Genomic DNA, 6000 nt, shown 5'->3' with positions numbered 1-6000 from the left:
TCTCTCCTGAGCAATGGCGTCCTCGCCCTGCCCAGTCCGAGCGATCACCCTACTCGGGTAACGGCAGGAACCGTTATGGATCACAACCGCCCAGCAAGTCGAAGGGGGTTCGCTCCCAGAAGCAGGGGGTTTGACTTCTTCCAAGCACGCATCGTCATCCCCGTTGGGAATTCATCCATCCGCCTACGCCCTTTCCTGCCTGCCTGGGAGTTGATCTCCACAGACAGGTGGGCTCTGTCCATCATAGAAGAGGGCTACAAAATAGAGTTTGTTCAGACCCCAAACCAGTCCGTGGTAGTCACCACTCCCCCTTCCCCACCTCTGCTGGTGGAGGTGAACAACCTCCTACAGAAACAAGCCATAGAGGTAGTTCCACCGGAGGCCAGGACGGGAGGCTTCTACTCCCGGTACTTTCTGGTTCCCAAAAGGGACGGGGGCCTAAGGCCTATCATGGACCTTCGGAGTCTGAACAAATTTATTCTGTACCAGAAGTTCAGAATGGCTACGCTGCAAACGATCCTGCCCCTCATCAATCAGGGAGACTGGATGGCGACCCTGGACCTCAAGGATGCTTATTTTCATGTCAGCATCCATCCCGAGTTCAGGCGTTTCCTACGGTTTGCAGTGGGTGCTCGTCACTTCCAATTCAGGGCCCTGCCGTTTGGACTGTCTACTGCTCCTCGGGTGTTCACGAAGCTGATGAGTGTGGTGGCTGCCCATCTTCGTCTGCAGGGAGTCGTTGTCTTCCCATACATCGACGACTGGCTTCTTGTGGCGAAGTCGAGGGAGAGTCTAACAACCCACATCGCTACCACTCTGCGTCTTCTTGGCACCCTGGGGCTGCAAGTCAACCTGGAGAAATCCCATCTCACTCCCTCAAAGACAGTTCAATTCATAGGGGCTCTGTTGGACACTCAACAACATCGAGCGTTCCTCCCTTCGCAGAGAGCGAAGGACATCATCAATCTGGTGCAGCTACTTCAAAGGCGGCGGTGGGGCACGGCTCAGCAGCTCCAGCGGATGCTGGGGTTGATGGCCGCGACGACAAGCGTGCTACGTTTCGCAAGACTGCACATGAGAGGCCTACAGATTTGGTTCTTGCGCCACTTTCGGCCTCTCAGAGACTCACCTCGAAAGAGGTTCACCATTCCACCCGGGACTCTCCGCTCCCTGCAATGGTGGGGAACAGAGAGCAACATCCGTCAAGGGGCCCCTTTTCATCTGCCGACCCCTACAGTAACCATCGCTACCGATGCCTCCATGTGGGGGTGGGGAGCCCACCTGGAGGAGCTGTGTGTGGGAGGCAAGTGGCCACCGAAACTGAGCCGGTGCCGTATAAACTACCTAGAACTGCTAGCAGTTCACTTTGCCCTTCGATCGTTCCGTCCACTGCTGGTGGGACAGACTGTGGCATTGCTTACGGACAATACCACTGCCCTGTGCTATATAAACAGACAGGGGGGGACAGTGTCTCGCAGGCTATGCTCGCTGGCGATGGATCTCTGGGAGGAGTGTCTCCAGTGGGACATTTTTGTAAAAGCTACACATCTGCCGGGGGTCCTCAACATACAGGCGGACTCTCTCAGCAGGGGTGGAGCCTCCCCACACGAATGGGAACTGCAATGGAGGTTCCTAGAGCCGGTGTTCCAACTCTGGGGCTACCCACAGCTGGATGCTTTCGCCACAGCGCAGAACAAGAAGTGCCCATTGTTCTGTGCCAGGGGAGGTGCGGATCCGGCTTCCTTGGGAGACGGACTTCTACTTCGGTGGGAGGGCTGGTTCCTGTACATGTTCCCGCCCTTACCTTTGCTAACGAGGGTGGTCCACAAGTTAGTGCAGGAGAAGCCACGTTGCATTCTGGTGACCCCGTGGTGGCCCCGTCAGGGCTGGTTCTCGATTCTGCTCCAGCAGTCGAGGGGGACCTTTTACCAGTTCCCGGCAGAACCGGACCTGTTGTCGGCCCAGGGAGGGCACGTGCTCCATCACAACGTGCCGCACCTGAAGCTGACAGCGTGGTTCATCGACCACTAGACTTCTCCACCAGGGTTCAGCAAGTGCTCCAGAGTAGCAGGAAACCTTCCACCCGTGCCTCTTACGAGAGGAAGTGGAAAAAGTTCAGTGACTTTGTGGTTGACTCTCCAATGTCACCTGACACTGTTGGGCTGCCCACAGTTTTTGACTTTCTTTTGTCCTTGGTGGATGAGGGGCGGGTATTCTCATCCATTAAGGTCTATTTAGCAGCTATTTCTGCTTTTCATGATTCAGTTGAGGGTTACTCTGTCTTTGCTCACCCGCAGTCCAAGAGATTTATGAAGGGATTGTTCCGCCTTCATCCCCCGTCTAGATCCCCTCCACAGCTGTGGGACTTGACTTTGGTCCTGGACAAGTTGACTCGTCACCCCTTTGAGCCTATGGCGACATGTTCCCTGCAACTTTTGTCTTGGAAGACTGCATTTTTAGTTGCCATCACTTCGGCACGTCGTGCAGGGGAGCTCACAGCGATGCGGTGTGACTACCCATACCTTGCCTTTAGAGAGGCTGGGGTCTCTCTGGCCCCGGACATTACTTTTCTCCCGAAAGTGGTTTCCCAGTTTCACCTTAACTTAGAGGTTTGGTTGCCCACCTTTTACCCTAGCCCTTCCTCGGATGAGGAACGCAGACTGCACGCGTTAGATGTTAAGCGTGCCCTCCTGTTTTATCTAAACCGTTCACGGGGTTTTCGTAAGGACAATCAACTTTTTGTTTCCTACTCTGCCCCAAAGTTAGGGTCCAAAATTTCTTCTCAGAGACTGTCCAAATGGCTCACTGAGACGATCAGACTTTGTTATTTGTTGGCTAAGAAGCCTCTACCTGGACCTGTTCGTGGACACTCCACAAGGGCGATGGCCACGTCGGTGGCATTCCTGAAGGGTGTGTCCCTTTCCGATGTCTGCAAGGCGGCTACCTGGTCTTCTCCGCATGCCTTCATGAAGCACTACGCGCTGGACGTGCATGCTCAGCAGAGGACTCGGTTGGGAGCTGCGGTGTTGCAAGCTGTTTCTTCAGGCTGACCGTCTTCCCGCCTCCAGGTATGCTTTGCTTGCTAATCTCCCATGAGTGTGAGGCACAGAGACCACGAAGAAGATAGACAGGTTGCTTACCTGTAACTGTAGATCTTCGAGTGGTCATCTGTGCATTCACACTACCCGCCCTCCTTCCCCGCTGCTGACGGTCTCTCTTCAGTAAAGGGGCTTTCAGCGGTCAGGGAGGAACTGGCGGGATTGCCGCGCGGGCGCTGGTGGGCATGCGCAGTGGGTCGCTTGCGCATGCTCATTGGCGCCGAGCGCGGAAAAATCCCGGGCTTTTTCAGATACCGATTCGGGGATCGGCGCAGGCGCACTATCCCCATGAGTGTGAATGCACAGATGACCACTCGAAGATCTACAGTTACAGGTAAGCAACCTGTCTTTCCCTTTAGTCACCATGGCTAGTAGCCACAGATAACATGTCCTCCAAGAATTTGTCCAATCTCCTTTTAGAACCATCTATTCTTGTGTCCAATATTACATCTACTAGGAGTGAATTGCACACTTTAATTACATACTGAATAATTAAGTACTTCCTTTTGTCCATCCTGAATCAACTTCACTGAGTACCCTTAAATGCTAGTATTTTAGAAGAGGAAGGAAAAGCTCTCTGTATCCACTCTCGTTGCCCCATGCACAATGCCTTCTTCTGTTTTTCTTCCTATTTTGCAATGTCTTTTTTTGAGATACTCTGGCCAGAACTGCACACAATATTCCAGAAGAGGCCACACCATAAATCTCTACTGGGGCATTATAATATCAGTAGTTCCATTGTCAGTCTTTTTTCACTGTTGCTACCCATTAAGTTGATACTTTCACTGAGATATCCACAACACCCTTTACCCTACAGTTTCAGCAACTTCAGACTGTGTTAGCATATAGTTAACCTTGGGGTTTTTTGTTCCAGTGTACATCATCTTACACTTACCTACATTAAACTTCATTTACAACTGTTGCCCCTAATGAAGGAGAAATTTACACATGGATGTTCCATTGCTGCTGTGAACGTCTCTGTATTTGCAGGAGTAATGAGAGCTACATAGAGAATAATCTCCATGTGGAAGCAGCCCTGGTGATGTTGTTTACCTATATGCTATTAGAAGTTTCAACAGCCCTTTTCTGCTTGTTCAGCTTCTATTAACAGGGCTGGGGAATTTTCCTCTGGGCCACTTGGCAACTTTAGTTATCATATATAGCTTTTGAGTCACAGGACCAAAAAGCTTGCAGGAGAAGGAAGTAAACAAGATAGGACAGTTTCAAAGGAGATTGGATTATCTGTATGGAGATGAAAGTCTATGATACTTTGATGGATCAAAGCAGAAACTTCCAATATAGTAATTCGACTTGTCCCTCAACTGAGGAACTGTCTGGGTGATCTGATGTCTGGGACCAAGTGCAATTCATGTAAAGAGTGTCACTGGGGAAGTAGCTGTAGGAGCTGTGCCCATATAGCTGCTATCTGGCCGCTGGCATCCCCTTCCTATTGCAGCAAAAACAATAACTACACCATACAATTTGCACATGCATGTTTTCCAGCAACTTAAACTTCAAAAGAGGAAGCTATAAACTCTGCCTTTACATAGAAATCCTTGTGCTTTGTCCTCACTTGCTGACCTGTGTTGAAAGTCAAGCTAATAAAACTAGTTTGGATTTAAATATTTATTTGCTAAGATTAAATGTTAAGCCTGTATCAAAGTGAAAACACTGATACTGATATATTTGAAGACAAATCTGTTGTGCTCTTAAAGTATATCTGATCTTAAAAACCATGATATTGGTGTTTTTTGGTTTAAAAATATAGTGCCAGTACTCTCATCTAAGGCTGAACCAATTTTCAGCAATTCTTCAACTCCCCTCAGGTCCCCTCAGGTCAGTAATTCTTCAACTTTCCCCTCAGGAAAGCCTTGAAAAAAGTTCAGTATTTGTGAGGAGAGAGACACAGACAGACAGACAGACTTGCATAATGTACGAATTTTCAATATATGTGTCAGTAAAATCCTGCTCTTCCCCTCAAAACACTAGGGTTGCCAGGTTCCCCCTGACCACCAACAGGGGATGGGGGGGGCGGGTAAGGTTGCCAGATCCAGGTTGGGAAATTCCTGGATTGTTGGAGATAGAGCCTAGGGTGGACAGGAACATCAGTAGGGTACAATGCCAGAGAGTCCACTCTCCAAAGCATTCATTTTCTCCAGGGGAACTGTTCTCTGTAGTCTGGAGATTAAGTTTAATTCTGGAGGATCCCTACAGCCCAATCCAGACATACGTGATGGACGGCCGCTCGGATGTGGGCGGATCTACAGCGCGGCTCGTTGGCTTCCAAAGGAGAGACGTTACACCACACCTGGAGGGGGAAGAGCGACCCGACAAGCAAGAGAGAACCCGTCACCATGGTGATTCCGCCCAGGCGCACACCATTGGCCCACTGCCGAGGCGGGGGTGGGGGAGGTGCAGGCTTGCGTGGGACTATGAGATTGGCCAGCCTGTTGCACGTGACCGGGCAAGGGGCAGAAAGCCCGCACCTGAGAGGCCGTCAATCCCCCCCCTCCCTCCCGCTGTCAGAGACTCTGCCAATGGCAGGCAGGCAGGCGGACAGAAGCATGCGCAGACAAGCAGGAAGTGCCAAGTGCAGGAGTTCGCTGTCCTAGACAGTGGCTGGAATGTGTGTCTGGGAGCAGCCAGACCAAGTCCGAAAGACACCCCCTGGAGCGCCACCCGGTGTTGCCCTGCCAGTTTGGTGTAGTGGTTAAGTGTGCGGTCTCTTATCTGGGAGAACTGAGTTTGATTCCCCACTCCTCCACTTGCACCTGCTAGCATGGCCTTGGGTCCACCATAGCTCTGGCAGAGATTGTCCTTGAAAGGGCAGCTGCTGTGAGAGCCCTCTCTAGCCCCACCCATCTCACAGAATGTCTGTTGTGGGGGAGGAAGGTAAAGGAGA

This window comes from Heteronotia binoei, chromosome 5 (assembly GCF_032191835.1).
Source record: "Heteronotia binoei isolate CCM8104 ecotype False Entrance Well chromosome 5, APGP_CSIRO_Hbin_v1, whole genome shotgun sequence".
Classification (NCBI taxonomy): Eukaryota; Metazoa; Chordata; class Lepidosauria; order Squamata; family Gekkonidae; genus Heteronotia; species Heteronotia binoei.
The sequence above is the reverse complement of the archived record's forward strand: the minus strand, read 5'-3'. Positions refer to the sequence as shown.